We start from the raw sequence: 15,088 nt of genomic DNA on the forward strand, positions 1-15,088 counted from the left end.
CATTTATTTATTTTAGTGGTTAACAGCTTTTTTTGGCACCACGCACAGCAGTTATCCAGATGGTCATCTGTTGTAAGTTCAAGAAAAATAAACAAAAGGATTTTATGTATTCCTTCCCTGAAAATTAAATGCTGCCCGTACTATTGTCTGTCCTTTTATATTTAAAAAGGAAAAAAAAAAAAAAAGAATATTTTAGAATTGGAATGGTAAAATAAGAGCAAAAGACTCAGTTACTCATGGGGAAGATTGACTTATTCTGAAGCAGATAACTTTATTTCTTTTTGCTGCTTGAAAAGCTCTGATCTAATTATACGTTATATTTGGATGGTGTATGATTCTCTAAAACTGAAAAACAAGGACTTTATTCTACTGAACTGATTTGCCTTATATTATTAGCATTACAAAATAAATTGATTTTGTACTGGTAATGTACTAGTCAACTCCTCCTGATAGGGAGTAGAAATTTAAAAAATCATATTACCTGCTTCAACTGTCCAAAATGAAAATAATTAGAGTTATGTACTATTAGTACTCAGGTCATTTCTTTATTCGTGAATAAGCAGAGAGTGCAGAGGAACTTTGTTAATTACTCTTTATCAAGTTATATTAAGATCCTCCAATTATCTTCTATATTTGGTCCCATATCCAGCAGATTATTGTAGCTACTCTTTTTGAAGAGATCTATATATAATTATTTCATATTGGAGAAGTGATTTATGAGATGTGAAGTATTCAGCCCAGGACTTTAAACATCTGGCTGAGTCTGATTCTTTTCAACTCAAAAATATGAATCCACATAAGAGGTAAAAAAATAAACAATTATCTTTCTCTTCCCTGTTTCTCAGCTAACAGATGCACAGGGCTAAAAGCTGCTTCTAATGCTGCAAATATTTCTCTTCCTAACAGAAAGAAAAAGAGCTGTACAGTAGATAAAAACTATAAAACTCATTGTTATCTATAATCTACACTTTAAAACAATAAATTGCCTTCATATCCTGTGTGTTGACCTGGAATCAGAGATGAGCTATATCAAGTACAGGAAATTAAGCATGTAACTTCATCTTCTTCTAATATCATTTATAACCAACATGCTGTGATACAACTTTATTTCACTGCCCTCAGCATCTTCGGTTCCTTCCTTTCCCTTCTGTCAACATCAATACATTTGAGACTATAAGTGGTGAATTATGAATAAGACCAAAGGAAAGGAAATACTATATTTTAGTGGCAAATTACCACAACATTATAATAATGAGATCAATATGTAAACTGAATATTTTTTGCCTTAAGAATAACGTTACAAATTAATATGTGCATGTACTTCATGCAACTAACAGGAAGATGTGCACTGCAGAGTCCATTACTCCCATAAATGCACAAATATACTCTGCTTCATCGCTGTTTAAGAATAGAAGTTGTGAAATATATTCATAGTTTCTTTAATCTATTTGACAATACTGCAGTTGAATTTAAAGTTCCTGTGCAGATTTTAAATGTGTCTTCTAATCCATGTTAGAAGTCAGACTAAAGGCCATTGAAGAATCATACATTCTGTTCAAGACTCTTCATGGAATTGATTGGTATCAAAATACTTCCATAGAATAATTTTCAAAATGCAATTTAAAAAAAAAAAAAATCTATTTCACAAACATATGTAAGCCTATCTTTAAAGATTTTTACCAGACATTAAGACTCCATTGGCTTTAGAATATTATACACCTTTATTCCCCTGAATGCCTTCGTATTTTACTATACTGGTGAAGGAATAGCTCTTTTGTTGCTTTTCTTTCTTGTTTTTTCCCTGCCTAGCTTTCCTGTTTTCCAGAGGGAAGAATTTAAATGGAGACAGAAATTATCTTTTCAAACAATTTCCTTATATATGTTAAATTAAATGCATATTTTTTTAAAGTTGCATCTGTGATGCAATGTAGATAGATTATATCAGAGAAAAGAACCTACAAGGCCCCAAGTAAGGTAGAAGTTTTAACAGAAATCAACAAGGAGTAACTAAAAAAATTCATCTTCTCCTGTTTTAAGTACTACCGTACAATCCTATCAGCAAAATAGTGTAAAAAATAGTTAGAACTGATGTTTGCCTTCCCTGAAACAATGTGTACTTTTGGATTTATCTAATAAGTTCTTCATCGATTTTTTTTTGCATCAATTTAGGAACTGATATTTCTTCAGGACAAAGATAAGGAGACCTTAGGAGCTCTATTAAAATATTTATGTACGTTAAATTTTTAAATATAATTTAGTGACAGCTTCAATAAAAAATATGCCAACCACTTTTTCAAATAAGTAACAGTCATATGTAATTGGACTCAGACATTTTCTACTAGCAGGTGCTATACATGAAAATTTTATACAGTTCTCTACTATCCCTACATATTATCCCATACAGTTGAAGTTGTTTTGGTTTCTACTGAAAAATGAAAAAAGAAATTAAGTATGTGGAAAATGTTCTACGTACATACATATATGTATTTTACATGCATATATATGCAATTAAACATACATGGTATATAATCAATGAATATTAAGATGTCATAATTACAAAACAAATAAGAGAGTTAGGCAAAGCAGATTAAGATAACAAAAAAAGAATAGATAGAAAGATAGAAAGCTTACCCATATCCTGGACTCACTTACAAAACTCCAGGAGAGCAGATCTCCAGAAGAGATCCTTCCCCCCTCATAGCCAGCTCTTAAATCAATCTAGGAGTGGTGGAGCCAGGCTCCACCCCTTCGAGCAGCACAGGTGAATTGCCTTCACCTGTGCTCCCATGGTTGACTCATTGCTCGCCTCAGGTGATCAATCTGAGGTTCAGACTGTGACTCAGCAGTTCCCATACAAATGGCTAAACTGTACAATTTAAAGATTCTTTGCAGGTAATTCTACCATTTCCTCAAAATCTTTCTATCTGGAATTGAGATCAGCATAGCCTGCTGTTACATGCCTTGTATAAACACAGGGGTCATGAAATCATTCATACATATGATGGTTGCTCCAAAAGTAATGCCTCTTGTTTTATTATGTTGGCCCACAACATCAGAGATAGATGGTGGTAGTATGGCAGTAGAGAATGAACCTTCCTGACAATATTCCATTACATTTTGTTGCTGCGCAACAGATGGCAACAGAGAGGCAGTCTGACAAAGTGGCATCTGACATGGAAGTGCCAATGAAGAAAAGGTGTGTCACTGAATTCCTCCATGTGGAAAAAATTGCTCCCACTGGCAATCACTAACACTCGTGAATGTTTATGGAGACCAAACGGTGCATGTGAGTACTGTGAAGCAGTGGGTGGTGGTGCATTTTAGCAGTAGCAACAGTGGTTGCCTCCAGTAATGCAGATTCTTACAAGTGTGGTATGCAGGCTCTTGTTCATCTCTATTGAAAATGGTGATGACAATGTTGAAAAAGTTTTGTAGCCAATAACTTGCTCTATCAAATAATGTTCGTGTGCTCTTTTTATCTCTTGTAATTTCAGTAGAAATAAGTAGTACATGTTACTTTAAAAACAACCTGCATGCTATTGCAAGGACTGCAGTCTTATTTCAAGGCAAATAAAATTAAAATGAATGAAACAGCAAGCACAGAGGATAAACATAGAAAACATTATTCTCTGTTACTTTCTCTGACATTATGCGAACTAACCACTAGCATTATGAAATTGGGATGGTTTCTATTTATTCCAAGACTACATGAAGAAGCATTTTCTCCCAAAAGCAATCCAATGCAAATACCGCATACTACAGCCTGGTCAATGGGTTTGTGGCTGGAAGGAAGCATCTCACAAGCCACCACTCCAAACTCAGTCGTTTAACTCCATCTTTTGAACTGTGTCTAAAAAATGTCATCATATGTGTGTTTGTTGAGCATTTTGTTTCAAAACTGGAAATGTATAAGCCTTCTGAAAAACATGTTCTCCTTGCTCACTGTACTCTCCCAGGCTTCCCATTTGCTTCAACTACAGAATGAGTATTCAATCTGCTCTTTTGGGATCCAGTTATCTCTGAACTGCTTCCATTCCATTTTATATGAAAATAGATGAAAGGACTCCAGCTGATAGGTGTCATATTTAACTAGTGAAGTTATGAAAGATGGGCACTCTTAATAGTGGAAACTTCCCTAAGTCTATCACATTCTTTCACTCAGTCTCCAGAAGATCAAATTGTAGAATTCAGTATAAGAAATAACTTTTTTGACAAGTTACCTTTTCCTCTCATGTTACAATGGCACAGTCGGAAGCTATGAAATTCCCTCTAAGAGGCCAGTGAACTCTAAAGCACATCATTCTCCATTATGAAGAGTTTCCAGTCACAAAATTATAAAGACTGCTTGTCTCACCTTTTGTGAAGGATTAATTCAGTAGTGAGATGAAATACTGAGTTGAAATTTAGATCTGTGCCTCTCAGGACTACAGTGCCTTCTCTTCTCTTCTCTTCTCTTCTCTTCTCTTCTCTTCTCTTCTCTTCTCTTCTCTTCTCTTCTCTTCTCTTCTCTTCTCTTCTCTTCTCTTCTCGTAGCTAACTCTTTATAGTGTTACATGAGTAACAAAGCAATTCCTAATATTCAGCTATATATCGTATATTGGAATAAAAGTGAGGTTGATCTGATAATAGATACACACAGGAACAGAATTAGAAAAATAAGAGTGTATTGCTTTATTGTAAAATTACTCCTAGAGGATGCAAAACAGATTCACAACAAATTAATGCAGAAGTGCAACTGCTGCTGGCTTTTTCCAAACATCAGAAGAATTATTAAAATTCTCTGCAGTCAAATACCTCAGAAATGTTAGAGAATATAGGTTACTATCTAAGTGTAAATCATCATTGAAATTGCATCCATACTAAACCCCAGGAACTTGAGGAGGTCACACAATCATCAAGATAAGAAGCAGTTAACTCAAACTGGACATTCCTATTCTTTGCATTAGATCAGCTTAGTTAGATTCATAGATTCACTGAGTATCAAGCTAGAAAAAACTTTTTTGATCATATAATCTGATTTACCATGAATAGCAGAGATTCTTAAATTTCTTATAGTCCAGTAGTACAGTTATGAATGGAAACATCAAAGACACTGAAGTCAGCATTCACTTTGATAGTTCCAGGAGCTAATCAGTTTTGCTCTTTTTCAGTTTCCATTTCTTTGGCATGATCTACTGAAAATTGTTGTTTTCTCTAGTCAAACTAGTGGGTCCTTTAGTGTTCTACTTCCTCACCCACACACACTGTAATCATGTCACATCTCAAAATTCTTCTTGAGACTGGTTTCTTTGCATTTCTTAGTGTAAAATATTTCTTTAATTCTCTGTAATTCTGCAAGTGACCACATTACAATGCAAATATCTATATATCTATATTATGTGCTATATAAAGTGTTTTATATAAGTGTTTTATATGTAAGCTTCCCAATCTACCATGATAAATGCTCCTACCCTTACTCACAGATCTGTTTGCACCAACAATATGATGTTATGTCTTTTTTTTTACAGATTGAATTGTTATTTGTTTGGTTGTTTTTTTCCACATTGAATTAGATCACTTTTCTTCAGAAGAAGTAGATGTGACTTATATTTATTATTTATTTCAGTCCATTAAATTTTTCATGTTTTGTATGCCATGTTTTATCATTGCTACATTTGCTATTGCATGAATCTATGACCCAGTCATAGAAGTTAGCATTATGGGTTTAATACAGACCCACATTTTTTATCCAAGCTACTTACTCTCTGATTGAAGAACAAAATTAGAAAGTGTAGAAACAGTTTATTTAACCTACTTCAGATGTCTACTCTAAGATGCAATATTCATTTTTTCCATTCAACAGTGATTCAGTCATACACAGTCACCTCAATCAACACCTACAGTTCATTGAGTGGTATTGCCCTCCTACTGCTACAATGCCTAAAATCCTTGACACCTCTGTTGCAGTACATATGTTTACCATAGAGTGATGAAAATGTGTATTTAAAAACCATGTTCTCATATGTATGTTTGCCATAATAGCTCATAATATCATGTGTTACAAAAGCAAGGAAAGTTGTTTCACTCCCATTCTCAGCTTGATAGAAGGCATACCCCTCCACACCTGATAGCTTTCCCTCACAATGAGGAAAAGCAGGAAAATGATTTCTTCCAATCATAGACTTCTTGGACAACTAATAGTATTTTAATAAGCTTGTGTATTTTCTTTCTATTTGCCAGTTCTTGACGGTCCAGCAACTAGAGATTCGGATATATTCTCATAAATGATGGCAAAGATAATTATGCCTAGTAAACGCAACTTGAAAGTAACCTAACAAAGTAATTAGAGCTAAACAAAAGGGAAAAAAAATGCCAATCAAACAGAAAAAGCACACACATACAAATCCAATTCACCATAGTTCCAAACTTAATTGTTCAAGCTGTTAAAACACTTACAAAACATTGGTAAACTAAACTGTATTTTACTTTTTATAGTCTATTTTGCTGTGCACATGCTTGTTAGTTCATTTACATAGTAATGAGTCTCAGAGACTTAAAGCTTTTCATTTTCACTGAATACAACTTGCAAGCATTATGCATGCTAAATTGGAAAGAGAAAGACTTCTGAAAAGAGAAAAAGAAAGTTTTATAGCTATGTGATATATTGAAAGGGAATTTCAATTAACTGAAATTTTCTAGGTATTTGTTGGAATAAAAGGAATTCATTTTTCCACTATAGTTAAAGACACCCTTTGCTGACATGGTAGTTTTGCATATTATGACTTCCAGAGTGCAGATAATTACTACATTGTTTAAAATCTAGAAACATACACCTTGATTCTGTTTCAGGTATGCTTTTCATGGAAAGGATATTTTCATATATGCTGCCTCAGAGAAAATATCCAAAAACGTTTATTCTTCTTTAGGATTTATGTGATTCCTCTGTGAGAATGGAAGACATCCAGTAAAGGGTCTCCTTATGTTTTTCTCCAGTGGGGCCATCCTGATAGTGTGAGAGCAAAAGCAGAAACACATGAACAGGAATTTCATCAGCTGATACTGTTTTTATGCCCTTAGACAAGTAAACCAAAGGAAGCACAAACAAAAAATTAAATCTATGAAATAACTTCAGTGTGTTATCAACATTCTTCTCCCAAGGCCAAAACAAAGCATCATACCAGACTTTATGAAGGAAAAATCAACTCTGTCTCGGCTGAAAGCAGGACAAATATATTTATATTTACTATTGAAACAGTGATGTAGAATTGCACTTTGTGTTTCTAGATTGGTCAAGTGGATTAAATTTATTTTATCCAGGCACTGGAAGTGTATTCAGTGTATTGGTATGGATTTACATACTTATGTCAAGGTAATGAGATTTGTATTTTTTTCATTCTGTGTTTTTATGAATATTTTTTTTAATCAGAATCAAACTTCAACCAAGGAATTTTAGAATTTTACCAGGTATATGTTGTTATGAATAAAGATTGATAAAGTAGATGCTAAGAATCCTTCCTTCACAATGCCTTTTACTTCATAATAGCTTAGTTAACACAGTCTGGTGATGGTGTTGTTACGCTACATTACATTATGATCATGATTATGAAAGTATCCTTAAATACACGTTTGATAAAATCTTACTCTAAAAATAGTCAAATGAAGTGCATCAGTTTAACTGATAACACAATAGCATTCACTGAGGGTAAAATAATCTAAACATTCATCATATTTATTCTGTGAATGGTCATATATGTCTTAGCCATTTTTACATTTTCCTCTAATTCGATATATGCTTTTTAATGTTACATTAAATATATCACAGAATCGTATTATATCCTGAGTTGGAAAGAACCCATAAGGATCATTCAGTCAAGCTCCTGGCTCCACACACAACCACCCCAAAATAAGACCATAGAAGAGCATCGTTCAGACAATCCTTGAACTCCAGCAGCTTGTTGCAATGACCACCTCCTTGAGGAGCCTGTTCCACTGCCTGACCAACCTCTGCTGAAGAGCATTTTCCTGATATCCAACCTGACCCTGCCCTGTCACAGCTTCATGCCATTCCCTCAGGTAACTTTATGCCGTCTAGTAAACTGAAATAATATATTCTAAGATTGTGATGGCTTATGTGATGGTAATAAGATGTATTTTAATACAACAAACATCTTTGCCTGTATAATAAATATTTCACTTTGCATTATTAATATCATCAACATAAAGTTAAGTATACCATCCATTTAAATACTCAGAGCAACCATGGTACACTTTCAGAATAGAGTATATATGATCAATCATCACATAGAAGACATTAATTCCCAAAATGCACAGTAATTTCTGTCATCCAAAATATTTTAAGAAATCTGATCTTTAAAGCAATTGAGACAGTCACAAGTGAGATCCTCAGGTAGAAATCAACAATAATGGTAGTTTGACTTGTCACACTAGCAGATTTTTTCCAATTTCAATTCAATTCCACCTTTCTCCTAAGGAAAAAAAAAAAACAACACAGTGATATACTGAAAACAGTACAGTGAAATGTTTGTGTTGCCATTTTTTCTGTCACTTCTATACTGACATCATACCCACACAAAAACTTTGAAGTTTCAAAGAAAACAGGAAGCTTATGTAGGAAAAAAGGTTAACACTGTAAAGAAGAAAACAGGAAGCTTACATAGAAAAACAGGTTAACATGTACCTTAGCGAGGTGTAAAATTATCAGCACTGACCACAGCTAATAATGTGGTGGATCCAACCGTGATAAAGAATGTAACAAGATGAATAAGATGTTAGCAAACTCCACTGAGATTCACAGATGTCCCTTCACATTGAAATATGCTAGTTAGGTAAGTATTGTGGGTTTTTTTTTTACCACTAAAATAAGTTGTTAATTAACATCTGACAGAAAGTACTGTTGATCAAATTTGGCTGGGACTTTGAAAAATCAACCAGCGATTCAGTAAGAGAATCAATTCTTGATTTTTGTCCTCAAAAGTATGCAGAGTTTCTTTCAAAATTTTTTCAGAGTTGATCCCTTTGAAGATAATGATCAGAATACATTCAAGCTCAGCATCAGTTTAGGTATAAGAAAATGTCAAAAATCCACCACAGTAATAATTTATTTCAAAAAGGCAAGCTGCAGATAAAATCGGGGAATTTGTTAAAAGAAAATTAAAAGGAACAGATAAAGCATAAATTATGTGTAGAAATATATTTATATATTTACTTGATTTTTTTTTTACACTTCTTTAAATAACGTATATTATATCTGGAAAACATGTAAGAAGCCATATGAACAGTTTACAATGTAAAAGAGCGTGTTACAGCATCCTCTTTGAAAAAAAAAAGTTGCAACTAGATAAAGAAATTTGAACAAAACATAAACTCTGGCTAAGATCAGGTGTTATTCACCTGAAATTTCTAAAGAAATTGGTGAAATTTTGAATTAGTTAATTTCCTCAAGGTTAGAAGTGTAGTTTTTTTTTTTATCATTATTATTTTTATCAATGCTCTGAGTGGTAACCATGTAATAACAGGTCAAGAAACGTGCCACTTACACCTGTCAACTGAGGGAAAATCTTTAATAAAATCTAAATTTAGCAAATAAGTGGATAGATATTGACAGAGGAATCCCACAAATTTTACAGAAAAAAAATTTGCTGAGATACTAAACATGAATTTATATAACTAGATTTACCTTGTTAATTTGTACAACTGATAGGCTTACGATAAGATTCCTTATCAAAGTGATTTCTTATAGACTAATCCATCATTAAATCAAAAGTTAATAAAAGCAAAAGTTGATTATGAAGCTCTGCAGAAGGATCTGACAATACTGAATTACCAGATAACAAGATGACATTAGAAGACCAAAAGAAAATCAGTAGTTCTGTACTCTTATAAATTCCTCCCTTTTCTTTATTCAGTGTTATTTTGGAGCTCTTATTTTCTTGCAGGAAAAATATGGCAAAAAATATTTCAAGGAAGGTGTTATTGTGCTAAAGATTTTCCAAGAAGTTTTATGTTTTCTCACTTATTCTTTTTATTTTGAGGATGCAGTTGATGTTTTTTTCCCTTTAATCTATAAAAGACTATTTTTAATTTGATGTGGCTTTTATATTTTGTTTGTTATACAAATGGAGCCTACGCAAAACTTCTGTTTGCTGGAACAGTTTGTCTTTCCAAACTGAAAAAGTAAAATTTCATTTATTTTTTCGTTCTCAGCTGCAGAAGGGCAGGCTAGGAAAGCAGTGCAGGCAGTGTGAGAAAGCAATGCTCCACTGCAAACACTAATAAGAGATATCAATTAGAGCCCATAATCCAGGACATACCTATTATGTATTAACATATTTTTTCATTGACAGTTTAGTTGTGCTCTCTTTCTCTGAATTTAGATCTGTTTATGTAAAAGAACAAATATCCAGCAAGGTGGAAAGACCATGCCATTACCATCAATCTATTGATCTGTCTATGTACTATGGCTTCCAGAAGTAATGTTTCAGCCTCCATTGGTAGAGACAGGCACATAATCCACAGAATCACAGAATCACCCGGGTTGGAAGGGACCCCAAGGATCATGTAGTTCCAACCCCCCTGCCTAGCAGGGCCACCAAACATACACATTCAGATCAGGTTGCCCAGGACCCCGTCCAACCTGGCCTTAAACACGTCCAAGGACGGGGCATCCACAACCTCCCTGGGCAGCCCATTCCAGGGCCTAACCACTCTCCTAGTAAAGAACTTCCCCCTAACATCCAACCTAAATCTTCCCTCCTTCAACTTAAAACCATTTCCCCTAGTCCTGCTGTTGTCAGCCCTATCCTTCACTCTTTGCCTTCTGAGTGCTTAAAATATTCCCTGAAATCCTACAGAGATTATTAGCAATATGCAGATACATAATTCCTATGTTAGATAATATCCAAGGATGATACATTCTGGATAGAAGTCTGCCAATTGCCTCAACTACATTTAAATAGCACTTCAAACACTTAGTAGTTCTAACTCAGTTGAATCCAGAGTTGCTATTCTTCTCATTATCTAAAGAAAGAAATTTGAGAGAGAATTTAATTGCTGTTTCCTCCCACCTTTCATTTTGTTTTGTAAACAAAACCCTCTGCTGTGTTTTGATTCCTGTCACCTGTACAACAACAGTTTATTATTAGTAATTCTACAGCTAGATCTTTATTTGGTATAAATCAGTATGTGGCTTTAGAGAAACTTGGTAACCTATATGACCTGTGGTTTCTGCTTGTCTGATGTTTCTCACAGAGTTGTACTAGACATAAGGAACAGAAAATAACACAGAAATAAAAGCCTTATGCAAAAGAGAAGAGTGAAAAGGATTTTGCTGTTCTGACCCACTAAGAACTTATATCAGCATACTGATCCAATCTTTGTTAATTCAAGAGATATCAAGGCTATAAAGAATTGCTTTTTTTTAATTTACATAATACATTTACTGTTCCCAAGCCATTTAAATAGAGGACTTCCAGGTTTACATGGGGACTAAGACGGGAAGATTCTAATGTCATTTTCAAAATATTTCTTCATTTAAAATTTTCTATAAGTGGTATGTAAACCGTTAACACTTTTCCACACTCAAGACCTGATTAATGTCTTGAACCTGCTGTAACACTTGGAAAGCACTTTAGAAAAGCAGAAAATTTTAATTATTAAAAGGTTACACAGGTGGTTCTGCTCTGTTTGTCCATAACACTCTCAATATGGCATGATTGTCTCTACGTTCTAAAACACAGCAGCAACAGCAAATTGTGCTGCTAACATATTAAACCAGGGTGCTTTCCAGCAATCAGCTAATTGGAAAATTGTAATAAAGTATAAAGTAAGTATTATGGTCCCATGTTACACTGGCCTATGCTGTTGCCTCCCTTGCTTCTTTCTGATATGTTACATTGCTCCTTCCACAGCCATTGGTATTCATAATCTGATCTCACACATACTGATATTTCAGTCTTGAACAACATTTTTACATGAAATGAACATAGAATTTCATGGATTTTTTTTATTTATTTTTTTTTTAATGTATGCTCCTGTGATTATAGAACAACCAGTCATAATGTTACAGGGTGGAGTCAAGTAGACTATAATTTATATGGACTACATTACTACATGGAAAAAAATATATATATCAATACTCTGCACTGTATTATCAGTTACAGTGACTGCCCACAAAATAGCTGCTTGATTGCAAATCTTTAACTATTCTGAATGTTTAAATTTAAGCATTAACATTTCATCATTCCCTAATGAAGTAGCTGAATACCCAAATGAAGAATTCTCAAGTCACAGCTAAGGAATAGTTATCCTTTCAGGGTGAAAATACAGTAGTGACACTTTTATTGCACTCAGTGGAAATATACATATGCAGAACACAGCAGAAAAGAGCAAAAGAATAAGCCAGGACTAAAATGTATACAGAACTGTATGTAACACTTTCCTTTGATAGAAGCTATACCTGACCAAAAATGACATACTTTTTACATTGTACAGTTTTGAAAAGATTAAAGGGAAATTGCCTCTTATGTTACCTAAGTCCAGTTGCAATTAGTTGTTGCTCAGATTTTTATCCTCAAAGCCAAAGTACACAGCCATGGCCTTTCTAATTTATAAAAGCTGAAGGGACTATCATGTAAGGTGGTACTGTGCCAACAGCTTCCCAACTTTACTATCAAACAGCCAAGTTTTTTTATTTTTCTTTCCATATATTTCCATTTGGATTGAATTATTCCATGCTACCTAGATGAACTATATGGGCTGTGCTGCATTCAACCTTTTCACACTATTCCTGAGATTAGTACTTTTAAATATCAGGTAAAGCATCTTCAAATTGCTTACATATTATTTTTGAGAATAGCTTCATCACCTTTCTTCATATCCTTATCTAATTTAACTGACCTTGAGAGCCCAGTCATGTTGATCTGCTTAATCAAGAATTGGCAAATATTATAAATGACACAGACCCTGAATATACTAAATCTATTCCACAGACATCTTACTCATCTTCCTATACTGAAGAGCACTGGAGCTTGAAAATAGCCCTGAAGAAATTGCACAAGCAATAGCAAGCGTTACTACTCTTCATTTTGGCACACTGTGTAGAACAATAATATTGATTTGTGTACTGCAACTGTGAAAAGAGGCTGCCTTTTACTTCAGATAGACTTCATGATAACAGAATAAGAGACTTTTCTTCCCTCTCAGTGGAAGTATAGTACAGCATCTTTGCAGCAAATTTCACATCTTCATGTCATGGTCATTTTAACATGCTTCGCCTTCCCAAATTACGAAGCAGTTTCACAACACTACTGACTTCAGCAAGTATTACCACCATTTTGAACAACTTAGCAAGAAAATATGTAAGACACAGGAAAACCGAATAAGTCCCTTTCAAATGGCCATTTCACTAGAAATCTTTCCTAGGCTTATAGTTATGAAGTATTCTGGATCTAATTTAGGTATTATATTAGCCAATGTGTAGTAACACCATTCTGAGAAATCTACATTACATAGAAATAAAGAAATTTACAGAGTGTTTGCAGTATAGTGCAATATAGCATGGCTTGAGCTTTTCTATGTATAGAATTTTTTTGGAATGACTCTGAAGACAGTTTTCACTTACTGCCATATTCAGTATTATGCTAATTTTGAATTAAGTTTTCCAACTCAATTTTAAAGAAATTAGCACACGTTAGTGTAATTTTATACAGTCAGTTAAAGAAGCTTTTCATTCTTCTCCCTTTTTTAAAGCCAGAATGTTCTCCATAAAGAAAATAAAATGATGTTCTGCCACTTTTATTTATTTGTTTGTTTATTTCACAGGCTGTTCATTCTCCATTCTAAATTTCTTTAGATTTTTCTGTACAAAATGAAAGAAGTCAGGAATCTGAACTGAGTTCTGTTTCCTCAGTAAAACTTAGTCAATAGCTGTTTTCTGCAAAAAGGATGAGTCATCCTTTATCATTCTTTACAGAGCTAGAAAACTGTTCAACATAGCCATTTCACTGTAATCTATATATGGCAAATTTTCAAAAAAGCAGTATCTGAATAGCTAGATGGGACTTAAGTAGAAAGAGACACCTAAGCAAATACATAAATAAATAAATTGTAACTAATTTTCCATCAGTAACTCAGATTTGACATTATTACTCTCCATATTCCTAACAATACACATCAGTTTTGGTCATGGCAAATTCTCTCCTAAGCAGCCTAATTTTTGTCCGCTCATGGTCCTCCGCAGCTTAACAAGGTAAGTGATCTCAGAATAAATCTAATCAGTAGAGCTCAGGCGCTAAGAAGTTGGAGCAAGTGCTTTCAGTTTAAACTTGATGATTGTCATATACAGTAACTTCGAGATTAAAAGAAATATAATGGAACTAAGTCCCCTTGTATTTTCCATTATCCAGTTATCTCTTCCAGCTGACAAAATTACTTAGATACTAAACCCTAGAAAGTAAAACTTGCAATCAATGCAAGAAAATTCCTCTTGGAGTTCTTAAATTCCTTACATTTGCTGGGAGCCAGAAGAAATATTTTTTTTTTCTATAATCTCACGATTAGAGCACTAACACAATAAATTTAGTAGCTATAACTCAGAGCCTTTGTAGTGTTACAAGAGTGGAACAGTTGTTGCTGTCTCATATGGAGAGCATTCGTGAAACAAAGGCTACATATCAGATTTATTCTTGTGGACACTGCAAGAGGGTCACATACATCTTGCTCATTGTTTCAAAAAATAGTGGATCTTGCATACATCCCTGTGCAGGTAACATCTGGAAGGGACTCTTTGAGACAAGTATATCTTTAAGTGTATGTCTATCTCTTAGAAACTTACTGAATATTTTGGTTATTTTTTGCTGATTCCCAGAAGATTTCATTTTCCTACCTTACTGGGATCCCAGGAACTTTGCAGTAATTTCTGTAATTTACCACGAAAAAAAAGATGACGTTATAAATAACTAAACAGTGTGGTAAATGCAATCCTCAGCATCTTTCAGCCTATTTGGTTAACAAAGCCAAGGAACTAGATGTATTCTTGAGCACCATCTAGTGGTGTTTTCATGGTTTACAATACACAGAACTCTACCAGCAT

At 33.9% G+C, this 15,088-nt stretch overlaps 1 long non-coding RNA gene across 15 annotated transcripts in view; it reads right to left on the minus strand.

Annotated features, from left to right (window-relative positions):
• Nucleotides 1-5,877: 5,877 nt before the first annotated feature.
• LOC125694641 (uncharacterized) overlaps nt 5,878-15,088 on the minus strand; it is a 156,116-nt gene continuing 146,905 nt past the window's right edge. For 13 of the 15 annotated variants that reach the window (XR_007377645.1, XR_007377639.1, XR_007377643.1 and 10 more), the window contains one exon: nt 5,878-8,465. This is a non-coding gene — a long non-coding RNA (uncharacterized LOC125694641). Of the gene's footprint in view, nt 8,466-14,880; nt 14,915-15,088 lie in introns of those variants that run through there. The other 2 variants (XR_007377646.1, XR_007377648.1) reach the window with 2 other exon arrangements.

This window comes from Lagopus muta, chromosome 6, assembly GCF_023343835.1.
Source record: "Lagopus muta isolate bLagMut1 chromosome 6, bLagMut1 primary, whole genome shotgun sequence".
NCBI lineage: Eukaryota > Metazoa > Chordata > Aves > Galliformes > Phasianidae > Lagopus > Lagopus muta.